This window comes from Siphateles boraxobius, unplaced genomic scaffold (assembly GCF_051911475.1).
Source record: "Siphateles boraxobius isolate OS27281-9 unplaced genomic scaffold, OSU_SipBor_1 119, whole genome shotgun sequence".
NCBI classification, from domain to species: domain Eukaryota; kingdom Metazoa; phylum Chordata; class Actinopteri; order Cypriniformes; family Leuciscidae; genus Siphateles; species Siphateles boraxobius.
The window spans coordinates 227595-254308 of NW_027508721.1; the positions used below are offsets into that span (position 1 = coordinate 227595).

The following is a 26714-nucleotide window of genomic DNA, read 5'->3' on the forward strand; positions in this document are numbered from 1 at the left end:
GAGTTTCTTTAACACTTACTTTTTTATCTTTTATCTACTTTTATTAATATAAGACATGAAGATATTTTTGTTTACATTTTATTTTTGACTGCTAAAACTAATATAATTTGTTGTTTGCCTTAATAATGAGGATAAATTAAAAATTTTTTTTAAATTTAAACTTTTCTACTTGTCTTAAAAAAAAAAGTTATAAAAAATGTCAATAATTATCGATACCGAACGATATAAAACATTATACCGTGATACATTTTTTAACTATATCGCACAGCCCTAACTAATGGTCACTCCGCTAATGACGTCATGGACTGGCGTTGTCCAAAAAATTTTTCATGTTTGTCACACATGCTTCAGACACCAGTCACGCTGATGCATTTCTCATAGCGTCAATGCAAGATGCAGTGTTGAAGTTCCACTTTGAAAGAGAAGCATATTCAACATAGTCACTCTCATGTCAATACAAACCTGTATTGCAAAACACAAAAGACGATATTTTGAAGAATGTTTTATCCATATTATGAAATTGGATCCAGACCTTTCAAGCTTCAAAAAGTATATATGTATAGTGTAAAACTAATCCAAGACTTCTGAAGTGATAATGAAGAGATTGAATTTAAAAATTACAATAATAGCTGTAACATTCTTCAAAATATCGTCTTTTGTGTTCCATAGAATTTATTCAAAGCCCTGCAGTTTGGAATGACATGAAGGTGAATCAATTATGACAGAATTTCTATTGTGGGAAGAACTGTTCCTATAAGTACCACAGATTTCTTCATCAGCTTCAGTCTGAAAGATACTTTCAAAAGCTTGACTACTGAGAAATAAAAAGAAAAAACACACACACAGACACACCAGTGTCAAATCTAAATTCCATCAGCAAAAAGCATTCAGCCTTGAAAATCTTTTTTTCCCTGAATAATTCACAACTTTATATGCTTGTACAGTCTTGACACAGCCATAAAGTAACTTCCAGCGAGAAAGACGTCACCGCAAAGACTTGCACATACCCAGAAGAGAAAGATTTTTGATGGGAGAGCGGCTGTTTCCCCTGCCTGTCTTTCCATCATTAATACGTGTGCTGACAGCTTTATTGCATGTCACAATTTTTTAAGGGAGCCAAAAACATCAAGTTAAAAGCACTTAGAGACCATGCAGTGTTGGGAGGAAGAATGTTGTGTGTGTCAATGTGTTCTTTCAATAAATGGACAGAGGATAGGCATATGTCATTGAGAACAAAAAGAGAAAAAAAGAAAGGAAAATTGCCCTCTTTTGTGGGTAGAGCCACTATTCACAGATGATTCTGACGTGTAAGTGTCACTAACAGTGGTCTTCTTTCAGTTGAAACCGAGCCCCCTGGGAAGAAATTCAGCTTCAAACTAAAATAAAGACACCAACTCTTGTTGGAATCATTAGTAGTTGTTAAAGTTTGGATCTTAACAAATGGTGATGTAACATGTATGTTATGTTTTGGTTTCGTTTTCACTGTGTTTCCTGTCCTGGTTTTTCTGTGTTCTTTGTGCCCTAATTTCACAAGTAATTACAAAGAAATTGAAAGTAACACATTGAAGTAAACATGAAATTTTGAAGTAGAAAAACGTCCCGGGTTACGTATGTAACCCTAGTTCCCCGAAGGGACGGACGCTGCGTGAAATCGCAGTGGGAACGCCCTCAGCGTGACGCGTCTGAAGCATGAATGAAATCAGTCAATGGAGAGAATGAGCGTACGGCGAGTGACGTCATCGACCAGGAAGCTATAAATATCCCCTGAGTACACAATACGCCAGCTTAAAAGTTACTGAAGCAGCGACCCAAGGGGATGCCGAGAGTATGGCAGGACACGCAGCGTCCGTCCCTTCGGGGAACTAGGGTTACATACGTAACCCGGGACGTTCCCCTTCAGGGACTACCGCTGCGTGAAATCGCAGTGGGAACGCAATACCCACATCCCCATACGACCAAATCCCCGTCGTGTGTCATTAGGAGACACAAACCGACGAGAGAACCTGAGCCCCGGGAGTGGAGCTAAGATCGAGGGAATAAAATCTAACGAAAGTGTGCGGTGAGGACCAGCCTGCCGCATCACAAACGTCCTGAAGAGAAGCTCCTGAAAGAAGAGCTGTAGAAGCAGCCATACTCCGGGTGGAATGAGCCCTTACAGCCAAAGGTGAAGGCTGATGGGCCGAACCATAAGCAAGTGGGATGGCCTCGACCACCCACTTGCTCATCCTTTTTCTAGATGCAGGACACCCTTTCTTAGGTGACCCAAACAGTCTCCTCCACAGGGCAGCTCTGTGGACGTAAGCATCAAAACCCAAACTGGGCACAGCAAATTAATTTTCTCCTGGTCTGACGTCAGAAAAGGCGGAGGACAGAAAACCTGCAGAACTATAGGTCTAACTGAAACAGTTGGAACCTTATGAACATAACCTGGTCTCGGAAAGAGAAAGGCCTTAACCAACCAGGAGCAAATTCCAGGCACGAGGGAGCCACCGAAAGTGCTTGAATATCTCCAATTCTTTTTAGAGATGAGATAGCGAGAAGGATAGTCTTTAGAGTAAGAAACTTTTCCGAAACTTCCTCGATGGGCTCGAAAGGAGCAAGGGAGAGACCTTCTAAGATGACGGCCAGATCCCAAGCTGGTACCCTTGTGCGAACTGCAGGCCTCAGCCTCAAGGTGACACGAAGGAAGCGAGACATAAGCGGGTGTTTCCCGAGGGAACCTCCACTTGAAGGGGTGTGGTAAGCAGCTAAGGCCGCCACATACACCTTCAGTGTGGAGTGGGATAACCCTGTGGAGAGACGGTCCTGCAGGAAATCCAGGACTGTACCAACCGGGCAGTTAACTGGGTCCTGCTGGCGCTCTCCACACCAAGAGGTGAAAAGTTTCCACCTCGCGGCATATAACTTCCTCGTGGAGGGAGCTCTGGATCGGAGGATGGTCTCAACGACCTCAGCCGAGAGACCAGAATCTATGAGCTGGGCCCCCTCAGAGGCCAAGCCCACAGCCTCCATAGCTCTAGACGGGGGTGAAGGATCGACCCACTCGCCTGAGAGAGCAGATCTCTCCTGATCGGTATCTCTAGGGGAGAGCCGTTGAGGAGAGACACTAGGTCCGCAAACCATACCCGGGCCGACCAGAACGGGGCTATTAGCAGGAGACTGAGCCCGTCCCGGCGAACCCTCTCCAGAACTCCTGGGAGCAGAGCGATCGGGGGAAAAGCGTACAAGCGTGACCTCGGCCACGGATGTACCATCGCATCCAACCCCAGCGGGGCTGGATGGCTGAGAGAGAACCACAGCGGGCAGTGTGATGTTTCTCGAGAAGCAAATAGGTCTACCTCGGCAAGACCGAAATGTTTCCATAGGAGTTCCACCACCTCGGGGTGAAGACTCCATTCCCCGGGCCTCGGCCCCTGTCTTAACAGGATGTCTGCCCCCTGATTTAAATACCCCGGGAGATAAAAGCTCTCAGAGAAAGAATTTTCCCCTGGGACCATAGAAGGATCTGACGTGCCAGTTTGTAAAGCGGGCGAGAACGCAAACCCCCCTGATGGTTGATATAAGAAACCACCGATGTGTTGTCTGTCTGGACAAGAACATGGTGGCCCCTTAGGTCTGGGAGGAAGTGTTTCAGAGCCTGAAACACCGCCAACATCTCTAGGCAGTTTAATTGCCACAGACGATGATGGTCCTCCCACAGACCCTGAGCCCACCCGTGAGAGAGGCATCTGTCATTAGCATAACGCGACGACAAGGAGCTCCTAACACAGGGCCTTGGGAAAGAAACCAAGGATCTTTCCACATGATCAGGGCGTGATGACACCGTCGCAAACTCACGATCATGCGAAGCGGATTTCCCCTCGGGGAGAATCCCTTGGTCCTGAGCCACCACTGTAACAGTCTCATGTGCAAGAGGCCAAGAGGTATCACGTTGGACGCAGCTGCCATGAGACCTAGCAGTCTCTGGAACTGTTTTACAGTGGATGACTGGCCTAGCTTGACCTGATCTACTGCAGCGAGAATCAAAGCAATACGAGCAGGTGACAATCGTGCCTGCATCGTCGTTGAATCCCACACTACACCTAGAAAAGTGGTTCTCTGTAATGGAGAAAGAACACTCTTTTTGGCGTTGAGCCTCAGCCCAAGTCACTTGATATGAGCAAGAACGACATCTCGGTGCCGAACCGCCTGTTGTTCCGATTGAGCTAGAATCAAGCAATCGTCTATATAGTACAGAAAGCGGATGCCCTGTAACCTCAGCGGGGCTATAGCAGCATCCGTACACTTCGTGAATGTTCGGGGTGACAGTGCTAGGCCGAACGGAAGAACCCGATATTGGTACGCTTCGCCCCCGAAAGCGAACCTCAGGAACTTCCTGTGTTGAGGGAGGATAGATACATGGAAGTAAACGTCCTTTAGATCTATCATGACAAACCCGTCCTCGGATCTGATTTGAACATCCCCAGTGACAGACACAGCGCCCTGTAACGTACTGGCAGGGAACAGCTGGTCTGGGCACTCCACAACCCTCCTCGGAGGGGGCGAGCGTCCCTCGGGAAATCGCTCGCCGAGTCTCTCTACGCCCTGTGAAGGCAAGGTTAGTAGAGCAGACCACTGAGGGCATCGGAAAAGACAGGGCACCGTGTTCTTGTGCAGTGAACTCAGGTCTTTCACGATAGGGACCACCCTCAGAACCCTTACGTTCAGCACGTCAGGAATTTTTTTTTTTTTTTTTTTTTTTTTGATGAAGTAGTATCCTAACTCCAGCTGGAATTCTAGAAATTCAGCTGGCCACTCGATACTGTTATTTTTTATTTTTTTTAGCTTTTCAACAGCCCGAGATAATACATCCATCAAACCTTCTTCATTTGCAGTATAATGTGATAAACTAGTTTTCTCTGATAATAAACTTTCGACATCCAGCTCCTCAGAACTGGAAAATCTCAATTCAACATCATCATGTGCCTCCACCCGGGCAGAAGTAACCGCCGCAGCGCGTGCTTCCAGAGCCGGGTGAGAGGCACTAGATCTCGTCGGAGATAGCTGAGATAGGGCGGAGCCCGTCTCAACGTCGCCAGCGAGATCCATCTGCGAGCCCCAAGACAAGCGCCGCCGCTCTGCCTCAACAGAAGCGGGACCCGAGCCTCGGGGAGCTCGCAGCAAATCACTCTCCTCGAAGAGCGATCGCCGCGAGCGCAGAGTTCTCAAGGGAAAACGCTCGCAATGCTGACAATCGACTCCCTCGAGAGCCGACTGGGCATTGCTGCACTCCCAAACAAGCCACACTTAGCTCGTGTGAATCCCCACCCGTGATGTACCGTGTACAGGGGGGAACACACTTCTTATACTGCTCGCTCATATTGGTTTTTTTATATAAAATATATATAGTGAAAACTCCTGACAAAACAGACAAACACAATCGACAGATTCAGACACACACAGAGCTGCTGAAGTAACTAAAAGCTGGCGTATTGTGTACTCAGGGGATATTTATAGCTTCCTGGTCGATGACGTCACTCGCCGTACGCTCATTCTCTCCATTGACTGATTTCATTCATGCTTCAGACGCGTCACGCTGAGGGCGTTCCCACTGCGATTTCACGCAGCGGTAGTCCCTGAAGGGGAACTGAAATACTATTTTCTTGTCAATCGCAGTCCAATCATATAAGTTCGGCAATCTTCCAGGGGGCTTGTGGTCATGTATGAAAATGATTTCGTCCCTGTAACTATTTCTAATCGGTTCAATTGATTGATGTCAAGAAAACAGACTTATCAAAAGTACATTTTCTCAGTGCCAAGAGTTTTGGAAATAGTGGTCCAACAAGTGTTTCAGCCTGTGCCTCGAGTGTGTTTCTCACAATGTGAAGTCATGACTCTGCTATTCTCTCTCTCTCTGTCTGAGTCTGGTTGTTAGTTCCGCCCCTGTGCAACTAGTATGCATTGCTGATTAAAGGCCATCAAAATGTGATATAAAAATTGAAGTTTGTTAGCTTTTAGTATAAATATGTCAGCCTTAAGGTTCTGAATAAGCTGGTGTGTTCCAAAAAAATGACAAAATTCATATTTAGGAGATATAAGCATTCAAAACTTAGTATCTCACTTAATAAATACATAGTTCAACCAGACTTAACTGTTTTAAATATAGATTATATATGGTTGCGCACGATATCAGGAAGCAACGCAATGCGCACATGACGACAGGAAGGTGACGGCGGTGCGTAAATCATAAAATGTAACGGGTAAGAACTTAAATATATTTACTGTCAATGGGTGTTTGCAAAAGAAGGCGGAGTCCTATAAAAAGGGAGGCCAGACTTACAATCAGGACTTGTTAACCAAGTCGGAGCGAGAGTGCAACTGCGCTGCCTCAAGCAAACCTTTGTACACTGTGGATATGTTATGGAGAGTTTTTGTCTTTATTTTATTTGTTTATTTATTTTTTGTGGTACTTTTTAGGTTTTTATGTCCACCTGTATATAAACTTCACTGCATGTGGACTGTCTTTCTTATTGGCACTGTAAATAAATTGAGAGTAAGCCATAATTTTTTTTACATCCTCACGGACCCCAGTTACCATTCCACCCCCTATACTATAAATACCACCTGGCCAAAGCAACCGTTGACATGTCACAGAGCAATATTGGTTGGAGATGTGTGGTCGGTTGCTCAAACGCTCAAGTTTTATTCCGTTTTCTAACTGTACGTTGGATAAGAATGAAATGGCTAGAATTTATTCACACCTCTAATATTGAATCCAACGTATCATCAGCATGGTGCTGTCAAGTACGACTTGTAGTCTGTGAGTTTAATTTTGGCTTTGTCAATATTTGTTGCTTCAATACTTTTGGAGTTGTCCTTGTTTTGATACGCGTTTCCTTCGTGTTATGGATAGTTTGGTTATTTAAATAAATATTATGTATCGTATTTTGGTTTCACGTGTCCTTTATGTTATGTTCCCCTTACTGCCGAATTTAAATAGGGTTTTGTAACACAAGGCATTCTAACCTTTACATCATTTGGACTGGACTGGACTGCATGTTTTATATAGCGCTTTAGCAGACCCAATGGCCACCAAAGCGCTTTACATGTTGCCTCACATTCACCCATTCACTCACTCATTCATACACCCACGGCGGTGTCATTTGGTGACACCAAATGACACCGCCGATATATACACAATAATAAATGGTGATCATTTATTATTGTAGATTTATTGCCTCTGGACATCTACAATAACCACCTCAAAATGCAATTTGTAATAGATCTCAACAACACAGAGAGTGCTCATTTAAAGTATTTGATTTCGAAGAACACAATTAGGGAGAGTAAACAGTAAACAGAAAGTAAACAGGGTCACAGATGAGCGCTTACTACAGAGGAAGCTAGAGAAAGAAATAGAAATGTGGCAGCTTGATTGTGTTTGTTTCTCACTCACCTGCATGTGTGAGACACATGGACGTGTTGTAGAGGCTGCAGCTTTGGTTACTCAGTCCAGTCACACCTTCCAGCAAATTACACTGCTTATTACCCCTCAGTGTGGCAGAGCCGCTGTAAATCACACAGAGTTATGGGAACACAGCAGAGGACAGAACTCAGCAGAGAGCCAAGATTTCATCCACAGCCTCAGGGAGAGATATCTGCTCTCTGGTGCGCCAGGACAATACACTTCAGAGAAATATGGCTCAAAGCCAAAAAATGGACTTGGATGGATAGACATAAATATGTAGGAAGACCCATAGGGTATGATACATAAATATAAATGCAGAACACGAAAAATTGTATATTCACTGATGTCATTTATACATGTTACAATAATTATTACTCAGGTCTCTCGAATACTTCATTCAGATTGGTCATCCTAATATTTCTTAATATTCACCATTTTCCATTGGAATGCTGTATATTTGACTGGTTTCCAACGTGGATTACCACCTCCTTACCTTCTATACTCACCAGAGAATACTCCAAGTGATTTCCTTGTGAAACTCCTGCGATCTCCAAGTAAGACTACTAGTATCTGCCTATGATACTCCAGTGATCCCCTGTCCTGTGAATCCTACTTGCCTGTTTACTCAGCTCTTACCGCTGCCATTGAAGAGGTGAGTGCTCTCCCGCTCCAGTCACAGTCAATATAGACTTCTCCATTACTAACTGTTTACATTGTTTATCCTCTGTTTCAAATGGATTACTGTTACAATGAGTTTTGTGCTTTTTAAGCTATAAAAAAAAGATTGCCTTGACAAAATTTATGGACAAAAAAAGATAAAAAAAATTCCCCATGGTATTGAAAATTATACTGAATATTGACATTTTTAAAGGTGTTGTATTGAAGTTAGAAATTCCAGTATCGTGACCACTAATTAATGTACTTCGTCAATAAGGTAAAAGGGTAATTTTTAGCTTCAAAAGTATGTGAAAATCATCCTGCCCGTTCATTCAGATAAAACAAAATATTGATTTAAAATTTGTAAGACATTTTTTTGTATCAGAAAGGCTTATGTGGGGAGGGTATGAATAATAATGAAATTGATGTGTTTCAGCTAAATTAGCTAAATGGGATTGTGAGGAGAATAAACAAATGGCTTTTTGATAGTTTGTATTTTAATTTCATAACGAAGGACAAAAAGGCACACACAAGACAAAAAACCAAGATGTTTGCTTTTTCATTTTACCATGTTCATGTAGAAGCTTGCTGATGTTGGGACAGCGCTCTTAGAGAAAAACAGTTTGAAGAGAATCATGTGAAAGTTTGAGTAAGCAGGACTCATCAGTGGCACCTGGTCCCTATAAGAAAATAAACAAAACAATTGTGAACATGCTGTTATTGGGAGCAACTAGGGCTACACGATTTTGGCGGGAATAAATCTAATTGTGATTTAAAATTCACAAGAATATAAAGAACATAAGGTTTGTTGTGCCTACTTGTAGGCCTTCATAAAATAATAATAATAATAATAAAAATATTTTACCTAACAGAAAACTGCAGGTTTTCCAATGCAGGTGGCCTATGACTATAAATTATTAGAAATGTTGTGTATGTTTAATACTCACTGGGAGCTGGAGGGCGCCCTCGTGAAAAAGTCCAAATATGCCTTACAGAAGTAATGTGACTTATGACGTTCCAGGATATGAAGTATAAAGATGTGGCGAGCAGGACGAGGCAGAGGGCGGTGAGAGAGTGGCACGAGGCTGGTGGCGTCATTACTAATGAGCAACACCTGCGCGACCAACCGGTCTCGTATCTCTCACCGAGGAGTGGAAGCATAAAAGGAGGAGCGACGTGTCATGATTCTGCCATCATGTTCTTGATTTTCCTAGTCTTGTGGCAGGATCATGGCAGAACCATGTTTTGTGTACAAGCGCATGGCCTGTTGTTTGGGCCATGTGCTTGTGTTGTCTGGTTAGATACCCCGCCCCCTTGTTATCCTCGTCTTGTCATTACCTAGTCTGTGTCGCCTGTTCCCCTCATTAGTTTCTCCCTATTTAATCACTCTTGTGTTTGCTGTCCAGGGTCGGTACATTGTTAACTAATGCGTGTTACTCTTTGTGAGTGCTTTGTCTGAATCTTGTGATAAGTATTGTGAGTTTGTGTAGCTGTTTGTTTCTTTTGTTCTAGTCTTTTTAGTCAGTGTCTAGTCCTAGTTTATTCTCTTGTCTTAGTCTTGGTGTACTGCCCTTCAGTTCTGTTTTGCCCCCCCGTGGGTTATTGGTTTACTGTTTTGTGCCTCAATAAATCCCTGTTGCTGCATATCGTCTGCGTTTGGGTTCTCTCCTTCACCCACATGACACAACGACAGTGAAGAAAGAGAGAGGAACAGGCCTGGACTCATCGTCCGTGAGGGACTGCTGTCTTTACTTTCGTTTTGTTGTTGTTTTTTCTTTCTTTTTTTTTCTCCGTTTTGTTGTTTGGTCATTAAAGTTGTTGAACATTCGCCGGTTCACGCCGCCTCCTTCCCACAACAAAGAACTGCATTACACTGGTGCCGAAACCCGGAAGAAGGAGGAAAGCGCTGTCAAAGAGCCCTCACCGTTGTGGGGAATCCGCAGTGCCATCAACATGGCTTAGCAGAGTCCGCCGCCATGGACGCTCGAGATGGTGCGCTGAAGTGAGTTGCCAGGGGATTGGACGAGGTCGCTTGCGGCTGCCTGGGTGCTGGAGGGGCGGCTGCCATTCGTAAGGGAGTGGAGGAGTCACCGCCGTGAGCCGTGAGCTATGAGCCGGAGGCTGCTGCCATCCGCCATGATGGGGAGGAGAAGGGAACGGGGGACTCCTGCCGACTGCTCGAACTCTGAGGAGTCATCGCCATCGTCTCGGGTGTACCCCCGGCCTGCGATGGGGGTATGTGGTGAGCAGGACGAGGCAGAGGGCCGTGAGAGAGCAGCGGGAGGCCGGTGGCATGATTACTAATGAGCGACACCTGCGCAACGCACCGCTCTCGTACCTCTCACAGAGGAGCGGAAGCTTAAAAGGAGGAACAACAACAGTAAAGACAGAGAGAGGAACAGGCCTGGACTTATGTTGTGTTTTGTTTTATTATATGTGACAGCAGTCGTCCGTGAGGGGATGCTGTCTTTACTTTCATTTTGTTGTTTGGTTATTTTATGTCATTAAAATTGTTGAACGTTAATTGACATTATGAAGTGAGTTTGGAGAAAAAACATGTAATGTTTGTTGCGTTACATACAACTCACAGTGCTTACAGAGACCATTTACTATATGAAACAGTATTGTTTATCACATTGTAAACCTCTACGTTTGAGCAGATAATCATGAACACAGTATTTCACAGTAAACACTGGTCTGAACTGAACATTCTAATATTCATTGTCTTTAAAGGGGTCATATAATGGTATAGCACTTTTACAAGTTGATTGTACTGAATTGTGTGTTGGCAGTGCCTGTACACAACCATCATGATAAAAATCCATCCAGTGTTTTTGTTTTAATCTCCTTATATGTTTTCCCTTGCCTCAAATTGAGCCGTTCGATTTTGTGACGTCAATAAAACGGACGCCCCTCCCACGATTGTTAATTGACAGCAGCATTTCGACACAGACCCGCCCTGAGCGAGCTGTCATCATAGTCCGCCATTGTTGATACACCAGAGCAGAATGGCGTCTAAGGGATTGTGGTGTTCTGTTCTTGGGTGTAATAAGGAACACAACAGTCATTTTAATGTTCCTAAATTCGGACCACTGAAGACGCAGTAGCTGAGTTTTATTTTTGAAGGTAATATTCCCAACGATCTACGTAAATGCTTTTATGTCTGCGCTAATCATTTCTCACCAGACTGCTTTCTAAACGAGGGTCAGTGTAAATCTGGTTTTGCAAAGAAGCTGGTCCTGAAAACAGAATCGGTACCAACTATTCGTGTTCCTGCTACACATCCAGAAGAGGTGAATGTAACGTTTTATTAACCTTTAAATATTAATCTTTTGCAAATCGCAAATCGCCTAGCACGCTTCTGTAACGGATCACAGAGACGGATGTAAATGCAAAAGACTCTTTATTTGGGTGTACACAGACACAAAGGTCAGACACAAAACTTAGGACTCTCTTCACAGGTGCAGGACAGGCGATCAGCGCGAGATGGAAGGTGACACAGGGACCTCGGTGAGCGACTGGTGCTGGTGATAACCCGTGAAGACCCAGTGCAGTGCTTGGTAATCCAGTGCAGGTGAAGAATCCAGATGAGACGAAGACACAGGAAATCCACGATCCAACACGAACACGAACACAGGAACACACCGGGGAAACCACAACGATCGGACAACATGAGACACCAGTTACTGAACTTATAAAGGGACAAACGGATTGAAACCAGCTGGCGCTGCTGATCAGCAGTGATCAGTGACCACGCCCACAGACACACATACACACACACAACAACCGCACGCGAGACGAGAGAGAGACAGTGAATCCATAAACCGTGACAGTACCCTCTCCCCTAGGAACGCCTCCTGGCGTTCCCCGATGGCCTTACCTGTCGATTGTAATCATCGATAAGGGAGTGATCCAGAATGTCTCTAGCAGGAACCAAACTTCTCTCCTCCGGACCGTAACCCTCCCAGTCCACCAGGTACTGAAATCCGCGTCCCCTCCTTCTCGAGTCCAGAATACGATTAACCGAATACGTTGGTTCCCCATCTACGAGACGCGGCGGGGGGGGGGGGAACCGGGACTGGCGGATTAATACGTGAATGAAACACGGGTTTGATCTTTGACACATGGAAGGCGGGATGAATTCTCCTGTACGCAGGAGGAAGTTTGAGGCGGACTGCCACCGGACTAATGATTTTGGTGACAGGGAACGGGCCGATAAATTTGGGAGCAAGTTTATTAGATACGGACCGGAGAGGAATGTTCTTAGTAGAAAGCCACACTTTTTGACCCACGACGTATACGGGAGGCTTCGACCGGTGGCGATCGGCTTTAGCCTTGGTGCGAGCCCCAAATTGGAGAAGAGTCTCACGGGCTCTTTTTCAATTGTGGAGACACCTCTGGACGAAGGCGTGAGCGGAGGGGACCGCGACCTCGGATTCTGTACTAACAAAAACTGGTGGCTGGTAACCTAAACTACATTCAAACGGAGTAAGACCCGTGGCTGACACTGGCAACGAATTGTGGGCGTACTCCACCATAGAGAGTTGCTGACTCCAGGATGAAGGATTCCTGGAAACCAGACATCGCAACACTCTCTCCAAATCTTGGTTGGCTCTCTCGGTCTGACCATTGCTTTGGGGGTGAAAACCCGAAGAAAGACTGACAGTCGCCCCCAGTAATTTACAAAACTCTTGCCAAAATTTGGACACAAATTGGGGACCCCTGTCGGAGACCACGTCCGTCGGGAGGCCATGTAAACGAAAGACGTGATCTACGACAGTTACCGCTGTCTCCTTGGCGGAGGGTAATTTAGGCAAGGGAATAAAATGGGCCGCCTACGAGAACCGGTCCACGACAGTCAAAACGACCGTCTTGCCCTGGGAGGGCGGGAGGGCGGTAATAAAATCTAGCGCGTTGTGGGACCAGGGTCTCGAAGGGACAGACAGCGGTTGGAGTAACCCATCTGGGGTTCGATTGGAAGTCTTACCAGTGGCACAGTCCGAGCAAGCCAAAACAAAACTGTGGATGTCACGAGCCATCAATGGCCACCAGAATCGTTGTTTGACCAAAAAACTGGTGCGATTGACCCCAGGATGACAAGCTACACTGGAGCAATGACCCCACCGGATGACGTCGGACCGATACCCCTCCGGCACAAATAACCGATTCGGTGGGCAATCGGGCGGAGGCGTTACCCCTTCTAAGGCCTTCATGACCTTCGATTCGACCTCCCATCTGAGAGTGGAGACCACTAATGTCTCAGGTAAAATACACTCGGGAGTAGCCGGGCGTTCGGATTGGTCAAAAATACGAGATAAGGAATCGGGTTTGATGTTCTTAGAACCCGGGCGGTACGAGAGAGAAAAGTCAAAACGTCCGAAAAAAAGTGCCCACCGAGCCTGCCTAGAGTTGAGTCTTTTAGCGGTTCTGATATATTCAAGGTTCTTATGATCGGTCCAAACAATAAAAGTTACCCCTGACCCTTCTAACCGGTGACGCCATTCCTCCAGTGCCAACTTGACTGCCAACAACTCTCTGTTGCCAATGTCATAATTACGTTCGGCAGGTGATAAACAATGAGAAAGAAACGCGCAAGGATGCATCTTGTCATCTGAAGGAGAGCGTTGGGAGAGAACTGCTCCTACCCCCACCTCTGACGCGTCGACCTCCACCACGAACTGACGTGATGAATCAGGGGCAACGAGGATGGGAGCCGAACTGAAGCGGCTCTTGAGTTTGGTAAATGCAGCCTCAGCTGCATCAGACCACCTGTACGTCGTTCTGGGGGAGGTGAAGGCAGTCAGAGGCGAGGCTAGCTGGCTGAAGTTGCGAATAAAACGCCGATAAAAATTGCCAAACCCCAGAAACCTCTGTAGGGCCTTACGGGAATCTGGACTAGGCCAATCTATCACAGCCTTAACCTTGTCAGGATCCATACGCATTCCCTCAGATGAGACGATGTACCCTAGGAAAGGAACAGACTGTGCATGAAAAACGCATTTCTCCGCCTTGACAAAAAGCCCATTCTCTAGCAACCTCTGAAGCACTCGTCTGACGTGCTGAACGTGTTCCTGGAGAGAAGATGAAAAAATCAAAATGTCATCCAGGTAGACATAAATGAATTGGTCAACCATATCTCTCAGCACGTCATTGACGAGTGCCTGGAAGACCGCCAGGGAGTTGGACAGCCCGAAAGGCATGACCAAATATTCAAAGTGCCCCCTAGGGGTATTGAACGCAGTCTTCCATTCATCGCCCTTCCTTATGCGAACCAAATGATAAGCGTTACGTAAATCCAATTTTGTGAAAATGGATGCTCCCTGTAACCGCTCGAAGGCTGAAGACATCAACGGCAAAGGATAGGTATTCTTTACCGTGATGTTGTTCAACCCCCGGTAATCAATACACGGTCGCAGAGATCCATCCTTCTTTCCCACAAAAAAGAACCCCGCCCCCGCTGGAGATGAGGAAGGTCTAATGAATTTGGAAGCTAGAGAATCAGAAATATATTTCTCCATAGCCTCCCTCTCTGGAACAGAAAGTGAATATAACTTGCCTTTAGGCGGAGACTGACCTGGCACTAACTCTATGGCACAGTCATAGGGACGATGAGGAGGAAGAGAAGCAGCCCGAGACTTACTGAACACTTCCTTCAGATCCTGGTACTCCTCGGGCACGTTAGACAAATTCACCGCCTCCTCCTGAAACACAGACACAGGAACAGACGAACACGCTGACACAAGACATGACTCATGACACACATTACTCCACATGGAAACAGAATTGTGACCCCAATCGACTCTGGGATTGTGTTGCCGTAACCAGGGGTGACCCAGCACCACGGGTGCCAGTGGAGAGTCCACGAGTAGAAATGTAATTTTCTCAGTGTGGTTGCCAGATGTTATGAGTGTGATGGGTTCAGTAGTGTGAGAAATATGGGGAAGTTGTTGTCCATTGAGAGCATTAACGGAAATGGTGTGTGTGAGCCTGGAGATGGGAAGATGAAGACGTTGAGCCAGTCCAGAGTCCAAAAAATTACCTTCCCCTCCCATATCCACCAAAGCCTCAGTGTCGTGCGTGTGGGTCGCCCACCTTAGTCTTACCGGAAGGAGAGTAGATGATGATGGTGATGATGAGGTCTTCCCAGCTGAGATCCCACCCGATAGTAGCCTCATTGTTACTACCGGGCTTGATCTTTTACCGGGCAGGCGAAGATGAAGTGGCCCGCTTTCCCACAGTACAAACAAAGTCCCTGGGATCTCCGCCGTTCTCTCTCCTCCCTGGAAAGCCGAGCTCTGCCCACCTGCATGGGTTCAGAATCGGAAGCTGGGCTGACCGTGTCCAGATTGTCGACGCACAGGGTCTCCATGCCGCGAAACGGGTTCCTCTGCTGGAAGCGGCCCATGCGATCCAGTCGTGCGTCAACTCTTAATGCCAGTTCGATCAGTCCATTAAGGTTAGTGGGAAGGTCCAGCATATATATCTCCCTCTGGACACGATCAGCCAACCCATGCAGGAATCGGTCCCACTGCGCCTCCTCGTTCCAACGGCACTCTGCAGCCAGGGTGCGGAACTGAATGGAATATTCCGACACCGAGCCGTTACCTTGGCGGAGATCAGCGAGTAGTCTGGCCGCCTCCCTACCCGCTACCGCCCGATCGAACACACGTCTCATCTCCTCGGAGAGTGCCAGGAACGAGGTGCAGCATGGGTCTTGGTTCTCCAACACCGCCGTTCCCAAAGAGCCGTCTTCCCAGACAACAGGGTGAGAACGAAGGCCACCTTCGTCTGTTCCTGGCTGAACGTCAGTGGCTGTAACGAGAAATACATCGAACACCGAGTCAAAAAGGCTCTACAGTACTCTGGTTCACCTGCATAGCCCTCAGGCGTAGGAAGACGAGGTTCACGTTGCTGGTGCGGTTCCGGTGGAATGGGTTGAACAGGCGGTGTGGGTGGCGCAGTGGGAAATCTGAGTTGTTGAAATTGCTGGGTGAGCTCGGACACCTGTGTCACGAGCGCTTGAATCGCCCGACCTGAATTGGCGATGGTCTCCTCTTGAGAATCCATCCCCGAGATGCTTCGAGTGGCGAACTCGTCCCAAGTCGTGGTCTCTGCTACATCCATAATTCAGGTCAGATCATTCTGTAATGGATCACAGAGACGGATGTAAATGCAAAAGACTCTTTATTTGGGTGTACGCAGACACGAAGGTCAGACACAAAACTCAGGACTCTCTTCACAGGTGCAGGACAGGCGATCAGCGCGAGATGGAAGGTGACACAGGGACCTCGGTGAGCGACTGGTGCTGGTGATAACCCGTGAAGACCCAGTGCAGTGCTTGGTAATCCAGTGCAGGTGAAGAATCCAGATGAGACGAAGACACAGGGAATCCACGATCCAACACGAACACAAACACAGGAACACACCGGGGAAACCACAACGACCTGACAACATGAGACACCAGTTACTGAACTTATAAAGGGACAAACGGATTGAAACCAGCTGGCGCTGCTGATCAGCAGTGATCAGTGACCACGCCCACAGACACACATACACACACACAACAACCGCACGCGAGACGAGAGAGAGACAGTGAATCCATAAACCGTGACAGCTTCATGATAAATGCGGCTAATGTTTACACTCAGGGTATATTACGGCATGTTTTCTATGTAACGTTACGACGCTCTCAATATAATTCATAATCCCACATTTATAATGAACAACGTGTTATGGTTAATGTTTCAGCACTGACAGTTGTACCTAACACTGAGATAACGTTACTGTCACATGCCTGTCCTGTCTTGTGTTGCACATGGGTGTTTTGTTATTTTGGGCCATGTGCTCTGGTCGTTGTCTGATCCCTCCCCCTCGTTACCTTATTATTGTTTGAGTTCTTCCACCTGTCCCCTCTTGATTTGTTCCCTTCTTAAGTCTCCTCTTGTTTGCAGTCTTTGTCGGACCGTTTATCTAAAAGAGATCGAGAGACTGTTCACGTCACGTCTGCCCAGCGAGAGACTGTTCACGTCACGTCTGCCCAGCGAGAGACTGTTCACGTCACGTCTGCCCAGCGAGAGACTGTTCACGTCACGTCAGCCCAGCGAGAGACTGTTCACGTCACGTCTGCCCAGTCAGAGACTGAGCACACGCTCTGTCTGCCCAGTCAGAGACTGAGCACACGCTCTGTCTGCCCAGTCAGAGACTGAGCACACGCTCTGTCTGCCCAGTCAGAGACTGAGCACACGCTCTGTCTGCCCAGTCAGAGACTGAGCACACGCTCTGTCTGCCCAGTCAGAGACTGAGCACACGCTCTGTCTGCCCAGTCAGAGACTGAGCACACGCTCTGTCTGCCCAGTCAGAGACTGAGCACACGCTCTGTCTGCCCAGTCAGAGACTGAGCACACGCTCTGTCTGCCCAGTCAGAGACTGAGCACACGCTCTGTCTGCCCAGTCAGAGACTGAGCACACGCTCTGTCTGCCCAGTCAGAGACTGAGTACGTCCTGTCTGCCCAGTCAGAGACTGAGTACGTCCAGTCTGCCAAGTCTGAGACAGATCCGGAAATGCCCATTTGTGTGGCCGCCAAGGCACTTACGGACTATCTGGAGCGTCTGTCTCGGATCCTGGACATGCCAGTGTCTGCTGTTCCAGAGCCGGAGCCAGTGTCTGCTGTTCCAGAGCCGGAGGCAGAGCCAGTGTCTGCTGTTCCAGAGCCGGAGGCAGAGCCAGTGCCCGTTCCAGAGCCGGAGGCAGAGCCAGTGCCCGTTCCAGAGCCGGAGGCAGAGCCAGTGCCCGTTCCAGAGCCGGAGGCAGAGCCAGTGCCCGTTCCAGAGCCGGCAGAGCCAGTGCCCGTTCCAGAGCCGGAGGCAGAGCCAGCGCCTGTTCCAGCGCCAGAGCCAGTGTTTGTTTCTGTGTTTGTTCTTGTGACTGTTACAGTTCTTGTGTCTGCTGTACCTGAGCCGGTGTCTGCTGTTCCTGAGCCGGTGTCTGCTGTTCCTGAACCGGTGTCTGCTGTTCCTGAGCCGGTGTCTGCTGTACCTGAGCCGGTGTCTGCTGTACCTGAGCCGGTGTCTGCTGTACCTGAGCCGGTGTCTGCTGTTCCTGAGCCGGTGTCTGCTGTTCCTGAGCCGGTGTCTGCTGTTCCTGAGCCGGTGTCTGCTGTTCCTGAGCCGGTGTCTGCTGTTCCTGAGCCGGTGTCTGCTGTTCCTGGGTGTCTTCGCCCTGGCCGCCTGATGGGTCTTCTGCTTCGCCCTGGCCACCCAATGGACTGTCTGCTTCGCCCTGGGTGCCCGATGGACTGTCTGCTTCGCCTTGAACGCCCGATGGACTGTCTGCTTCGCCCTGGCCGCCCGATGGACTGTCTGCTTCACCCTGGGTGCCCGATGGACTGTCTGCTTCGCCTTGAACGCCCGATGGACTGTCTGCTTCGCCCTGGCCGCCCGATGGACTGTCTGCTTCGCCCTGGGTGCCCGATGGACTGTCTGCTTCACCCTGGCCGCCCGATGGACTGTCTGCTTCGCCCTGGGTGCCCGATGGACTGTCTGCTTCGCCCTGGCCGCCCGATGGACTGTCTGCTTCGCCCTGGCCGCCTGATGGACTGTCTGCTTCGCCCTGGCCTCCCAGGAGTAAGCATTCTGTTCCTCCCGTCCCGCCCTGGTCTGTCCCTCCCGTCCCGCCCTGGTCTGTCCTGGTCTGTCCCTCCCGTGCCGCCCTGGTCTGTCCCTCCCGTCCCGCCCTGGTCTGTCCCTCCCGTCCCGCCCTGGTCTGTCCCTCCCGTCCCGCCCTGGTCTGTCCCTCCCGTCCCGCCCTGGTCTGTCCCTCCCGTACCGCCCTGGTCTGTCCCTCCCGTACCGCCCTGGTCTGTCCCTCCCGTACCGCCCTGGTGTTTCCTTCCGTCCCGACCTGGTGTTTCCTACCTGTCCCGCCCTGGTCTTATGGAGCATCTGGTAGCCGCTCCGTAGGGAGGGGGTAGTGTCACATGCCTGTCCTGTCTTGTGTTGCACATGGGTGTTTTGTTATTTTGGGCCATGTGCTCTGGTCGTTGTCTGATCCCTCCCCCTCGTTACCTGATTATTGTTTGAGTTCTTCACCTGTCCCCTCTTGATTTGTTCCCTTCTTAAGTCTCCTCTTGTTTGCAGTCTTTGTCGGATTGTTTGTCTAATGTCTCCTGTTCCCCGTGATTCCCCGTTCCCCGTGATCTGCTTAATGTTAAGGTTTAGTTGTTTCATTTTTATTCATTGTGTTTTTCCCCCTCGTGGGTTTTTGCTTTGTGTTTGTTTATTTTTGTAATAAATTAACAATTCTCTTGCATTTGAGTCCTCACACCTTTTTTTTGCCTTGCACGTTCCGTGACAGTTACGCATCACTGACAAGCCTACATTTACCAAAAAAAAAGTTTTTCAACATCAATCTGTCAACGAACTAACCTATACATCAGTAAACACATAACGTTAGCATCTGTATCTCACTACTCTAAGTTACCCTGCCAGTACATAAGTTACAAAAATAGATCAAAGTGACATTACGTTAACAAACCATTCAGAAACGTCCTGTTTGAGCCTTAATTGTCGAACTTCTTCTGGGCCGTCATCTTGTTCCGGGTCCGACTATGGTTCAAATTGGTATGGTAGAACAGGTGTGTCCTCAGAGACTCCCGCTGCCATTCTTGTTGCAAAATATACCCTCAACTGTTGTCAAGGCAACACTACACATGCATTGTCAAAACGCCCCACAGAACAGAGTGACGGAGTGAGCAAAGCTCATTATCATTTAAAGGCATATGCACTGAAACGGCGTGCTGAAAACAGAAACGGCGTGCTGTAAAATTAGTGTTTTCTTACAATACTAATGATAGTTTATAATAAAAGTATATTACAAAGTTTTCATTTAGACCCTAAAGATTCATATTAACTTGTACAAAAATGGCATTATATGACCCCTTTAAGTGTAAACACTCATGACTTTTATATTGTACTGTGTTTTATATTATAGCGCAGTGGTTCTCAAACTTTTTAGAGTCTCGTACGGTGAGGCATTTAACAACCTTCTGCATACCCCCTCTCTTTCACTTAGACTGCAGATATTTTTTTTTCTTTAAGGGACAATATTTGCCCCCTCAAATCGATTTTTACAGAGCATTTTTTACCTATACAAATACCTTTATAAAATAAGAAATGCTTTAAATAAATAAAAAAGTTCAATAGAGAAATATGCAATGATGGTAAAAATGAAGTGATACGTTTAAATATTAAACTAAAACTGCCAGTTGGTGGCGGTAAGTCACTGTCTCAATGAATGAGTCATCGAGTCAATCATTAATTTAGTGATGAAGCAAGTAGCTGTACTTATAAATGGGTCATTGAATCATTTACTCTCACGATTTGTTAAAAAGCCGTGGATTCGTTCATGAAACACCGTTGTGTGCTGCAGTTCTGCTGTGGCTTTCATTAGAACTATTATTTCATTGCAACATAGAGCAAAAAATACTGATAATAATGTGTTTAATATAAATATCACGTAATATTACCCTTTTGTTTGTTGAACTGTTCAAATCAATGTCACATTTGCAATTCGGGAAATGCATTCTTTTGCTCGTATAATATATGATCAACTTTTAAAACAAGAACTCACCTGTGTGATATGTTTTTGTTCTGAAGAGAGTTTGAATCTTAAATCGATCTCTATGCACAGTCTGTGTCTATATTTGTTCTTCATGCTTTATTGCTAAATCCCCATTTTTACAAAGACACATTGGCAAGAACGGGATTAATTTATGCAATTTGCTAAGGCAGTAGACTCTGCACGCAATCTGCACTCTGCTTGTGTGGATGCAGTCAGTTTTGAACGCGAAAGATGAGGAAATATGATAGGATGTCTTATATTTACTGCATTTTACCTGCTAGAAATGCATGCTAAATTTTAATGTTATTTTAAAGTGGGGTAGGATTAAATGGATGGCAAATTTCAACATGTTTCCATCGACATATTTTAGTCTGGTAATAGTTCAACTTGTAAAATGTGTTCAAGTTTATGTAACAATAACACATTAACTAATGTAAGTAGGAATAAATTACTCACCTCCGCTGGATCAATCGCGTTCTTCCTCTGAGGTAAATTCAAGGTAAACTCACAGCACGTCTTTCAAACTCGATGAAAAGCAGAAGAAGGATGAAGATTGATGCTTTATTTATCGAGATGATGGGGCATTTACATGTACACGTTTACACGTGGACGATTTGCATGTGAAGGCTGCACAGCGTATGGGTGTGGTCACATTAAAGATAATGAGCAAGATGCGTGAAAAACTCTACCTCTCGTTGGTTTCATATGGATTATATATACAGAGAATAATTGTTTTCGATATAACTTACTTCATTTAAAAGTAGACACTTCAAGCTTCCTAAAGACATATCTCTCATGTCTGTGTGGTCTCATTCAGTTCATTTTTTAAACGCGTTTCAGAAAAAAAGTTTGCAGAGAATGAAACGGCAGAAAGTGCACTCTGTTTGTTTTCTTTATTTTACAACAGCACACCGCGGGCATTATACTAGGGTGCCCATGGCTGGTGACCCACAATCCCATCCTTTTCTAGTCCGATCAATGTTTCTCTGACCTGCCTCGGCCTATTCCTTCCAACCCCAAGATCCTCTAGATTAACTCTACCTCCATCAAGAGCCCTGTGGAGCAGCAGTCAGTGGATATTCCAGCCTGCTATACCCGCTTCAGTGACGTCTTCTACCCCAAACGAGCCTCACAACTTTCATTACCACTCCACTCACCACCTTACTGAAAGGCATGCCCAATTCTGTGTCCTGGACCCCCACAATCACCCAAGCTGTTGCAAATATTGAAAGATGCCTTCACCAGTGCACCAGTCCTGATCTATCCTGATCCAAACAACCCATTCGTGATCAAAGTTGACACTTCAACAATTGGTGTGGGAGCAATTTTTTCACAGCAGCAGGGGTGTGCTCCACTCCATCCATGTGCCTTTTCCAAGAAGCTCACTCCGGCAGAGCAAAACTACGATATTGGAAATCGTGAGCTCCTCGCCATCAAGCTAGCTCTGGAGGAATGGAGGCATTGGCTGTAGGGAGCCTGTCACCCTTTATAGGACTCACCGACCATCACAACCTTGAACATCTTAGAGAAGCCAAAATGTTGAACCCCAGACAGGCAAGATGGGGATTATTTTCACACGTTTTGATTTTTCATTCTCCTATCGTCCATGGACCAAAATGTCAAAGCCGATGCCCTGTCCCATCTCCATGCTCCAGATAAAACGACTGAGGATCCAGAACCTGTCCTCTCAGCCAGTCTCATTATCAGTCCAAACCAGTGATACCAATGCCACCGAACCTGCTCTGCCGGGGTATTTCCCGGATGACACTTACCTACCCAGACCTCAATGCCTCCCTCTCATAAAGTATGCTCATTCCCCCGTGGCCACTGGTCACTCTGGGACCAATCAAACCCTCTCGCTGCAACAAGATCCGTTCTGGTGGCCATACATGGCACAGGAAATCAGAAGGTTCCTCAAAGGATGCCAGGAATGTGCCATTTAAAAAAAAATGCCATTTACCATCAGGTAAATTACCAAATAGTTTACGCCCAGAATTTCCTCCACCAGCCAGCAACCAGACTTCGTTTCAACGAGTACTCCAACCCCCTCTGTTCCTATGGTCCAGGGAACCCTCAAAAGTACCATCTGTCAATCATTGATTCCATGAGAGTGAGAGGGTCTGGGACACAGCTCACAACCACCTTCACCGGGCAGTGCGCTATCAGAAGGTCCAAGGTCGGAGGACCAATATTCCTACTTACCTACTTACCAGCCCTGACCGAAGGTGTGACTCTCCACACAGGACATCAGACTGCGCCTGCCCAGCAAGAACCTATGTCCCCGATACATTGGTCCCTTCCCCATAATCTGTCAAATAAACCCTGTCACTTATGAACTGCACCTACTACCCCACTATAGAATTCACTGTACCTTCCATGTCTCTCTGTTCAAGCCTTACCACCATCCTATTTCTGATTTTCCCACAGAGCCTGGTCTCATAGACAAACCCCCTCTTCCTCTAATCCTGGGCAACGGAACCGTCAATGGCGAGAGAGAAATCCCTGACTCCCGACGCCATGGAAGCTGACTGGAATACCTCGTTGACTGGGAGTGTCATGTGGTTGGCGGATGAACCCAGGCGCAGACAGTATGCAAACACAGAACGTTTATTGCAGACAGAAAACAGGGAAAACAAAACCCACGAGGGGGTAAAACAAGGACAACTCTGACAAGGGAAGACTAAACTAGACTAACACTTGACAAACTAGACTATAAACTAATAACAGAAACAGGATCAGAAATACACTACACAAAACTCTCAAACGGTACTCACAGGTAAATCTAGCAATGACTCACACAACATATGACAAGTCAAACAATGAACCGACACAGGACAGCAAACACAAGGGGATTATAAAGGGAACACTAATGACAAGGACAGGTGAAACTGACTAGCCAATAATGACAAGACGAGGATAACAAGGGGGCGGGGTTACGTAACGAGACAACACAAGCACATGGCCCAAGCAAAAGGCCATGTGCTTGTACACAAAGCATGATTCTGTCATGATCCTGCCTCACGACCAGGGAAAATCAAGAACACTAAGGCAGAATCATGACAGGGAGGGGTACAGACCTGAGGAAAGATAATGGGTCCCCAGGGATGAAATCCTGGACCCAACCCTTTATTTCATGAATCGCATCCCCTGTGACCCGAGCACCACGCTCAGGGGAACTGTCACGGTCTCACCAGGCTCCACTGTCTCACACACCCAACGCTCACTCTCACCTGAATACTGATAACCTGCACCTGTCCCTCATTAGCATTCCAATCAGGACCTGTATAAGAGCGCAGACCTCCATTTCACTCTTTAGCTGTGTCTCAATTCAGGGGCAGCATCTTTTGAAAGCCGCGTCCTTCAAAGTGCGCGGCCGACGCGGCCTTCAGAGGATGCACCTCTGTACAGCCGTTGCTGGACTTTATATATAAAACTTTGAAAGTATAATTTTGAAGTACTTTAGATTGTTATTCAACTCCCCTTCTTCTCAGAGGCAAATATTGTACTTTTTTGAAAAACTGACTTTTTACACATGTACTAGATAATAATATTAGATATTGTTTAAAAAAATACAAACAGTATATAATAAACGTGATGCACATGTGCACGCTGTCTGCTTTTTCGCGGGTTTGCGTTTTTGAGAGTTGCTCAGAGAAAACGGATAATCGTTTTCACCTTCGAACCTATTTCAGGGAGTGCGTTCTCGAGAGACCAGGCGCTATTTTGTGCGGATGGGCAGCCGGAATGCGTTAGGAGTTTTTCTGTTATAATTGTGTCATGTTAGCGGCCCCTAAGTTAATAACTAATGATCTTCGCAAGGGAGGTGAATCAGTCAAGACTATCTTTAGCTGGACAATAGCCTTGTCCTAGAGCTGTGGTAAAGCCTAAACAATCTGTTACGTAATTTCTATTATCACTTTAATGCTGCTTTGAAACAATCCATACTGTTAAAAGCACTTTATAAATGAAGGTGACTTGAATTGACTTGACTTGACTAATAGAAACACTAAAGATATGTCTTATAGTTCTACCAGGAGATACTTGGGACTTGGGACTTGGGAGATATAATGATGTAACAAAGCATTCATTTATTGACAGTGTAAGGCCATCTAACTCGATCCAATGGCGGTATTCGAATTAGCGGTGAAGGTCTTTGCGTGTTACTGTCTTTTCTCGCGGCAAAGTATTTTTGGTTAAATGCAATACATTTTCTCATATGTATTAACTCGTTATTTCATCTGACTCCATAAATGTGCATCATTAAATGTGAGCGAATGTTTTACTATTCTTTTAAACTCTTGAATGAAAATAATGTCAAAGTCAATTAGAATAATCAAATATCACAATTTAATATGTCAGGTAAATGTATCATTACAATTCCATGATCAATTCCAAGGTAATCAATGCAAAACATCAAATGCTCTAGAACAAAGAGGAAAATACCCGACAAGAAATACGTGAGGCAGAGAGACTCGGCTCTTGACCTCACGGGCTGATCTGGATACAGAAAAGAGCCCCGAGCTCTCGCTGCGTTTCATTATATACCCAGACCTCATTTCAAATCTAAACATCATCCACAGTGGAATTTACCTGTAAGTCACCATTTGCTAGCAGTGGAAAATTAGCATTCAGTCCAATGGTCAGAGGGTGTTAACTCAAAGACACACCCTCCAGTGTGGAAGATATTTCTAAACTTCCTAAGAACTTTATTACCTTTTGATTTACTTCTTTGGGAATGAGACAATTGTACCAGTCGCACCGAGACATTTCAAATAATACCAAACATGTATAAACCTTGATGATAATCATTCACATTGAACCATTTAGATTCTTGTGTGAGTTTGGGAGATCTCTGCCAGGATGAAGAATGGGGGAGATAAATGTAGATTAGGATGAGGGAGGTGAGACCTTCGTCTCAATAATGCATGAGGGGGAGTTCAAATGTTAATTTCCTTTGTTTTCTCAGAGAGTGGCCCTCTCTTAAAGTCCTTCCAGTTTTTCCAGTCTTACAACAGCCCAGCTGTCACAGTCTTCGTCTGCACCTGTCTGTCTGAGTCTGCACTACACTCCCCAGAATCCTCCTTGTCTCCACACCTGTACTCACTCCCTCACTTACCAGCCTGTTCTTCGTTATCTTCATCCGTGTCACCTGTCTTCACCTTGTTATGTTTGATTTGTGCTTGTATTTAGTTTGCTTCTGTTCAGTCTGTCCTTGTCGGTCCTTGTAAGATGTTGATGTAGATGTTACCTTGTTAATGTCTATGTTACGAGTTGTTTTCACAAGAGTGTTTTTCGTCTGCCTGTTTGTACCCTGAGAATTATTATTAAAACTAAAAGTTTTGTTCTTGGAAATTTGACTTCTCGTCTTCCTCTGCCTACACCAACCCGTGACACCAGCAAGCAATTATTTATAGAGTTATTTTTGGCGTACTTTGTACGTAGTCCATAATCCGAGGGTAGCAGATCTGCATTTCGTGCCTTAAGACGAAGGCAGGGGCGCAGCCGACCCCCTGGGAGGTATGGACAGGACCATCCTGGTGGTGGTGGGGAGGATGGTGGTAGTTAAAGCAGACAGTATCTAAGAACTCAAATGTGTGTAAGTACCAATCTGTTATACAGAGAGCATAAGGACGTGATTGGATAGATGTGAAGGTAATAAATGACGTAGTAATTATGGAAGGACAGAGCAAGGAAGTCATTTAGGGGTTGCTGGGAAACCACATGTGTTGTGAACCGAAGAGGAGAGCTAAAACAAGGAAAGAACCGTATATGTACAAAGTATCTACCTAAAGATAGAGGTTACAGTCAGAGGGGCGTGTAGGCTACTGGGCGTCGTCTACTACAGTTCATATAGCTCACTCTGTTTAACAGATTAAGTCATGAAACCTGAGAAAATGAGGATTCAGGGGACGTTTTAAGCATGTCTCTACCTTATAACCACGGAGAAATGAATTGAAATGTTTTAGGTTCGTCCCTAAAGCCAGCCTAGCT

At 46.2% G+C, this 26714-nt stretch overlaps 1 long non-coding RNA gene across 1 annotated transcript in view; it reads left to right on the forward strand.

The window, feature by feature from the left end:
• Positions 1-26078, forward strand: part of LOC143711489 (uncharacterized) — a 69485-nt gene extending 43407 nt beyond the window's left edge. Inside the window, exons 3-4 of the long non-coding RNA XR_013194857.1 lie at positions 7957-8099; positions 23151-26078. This is a non-coding gene — a long non-coding RNA (uncharacterized LOC143711489). The remainder of the gene's footprint in view (positions 1-7956; positions 8100-23150) is intronic.
• The last annotated feature ends 636 nt before the right edge of the window (positions 26079-26714 follow it).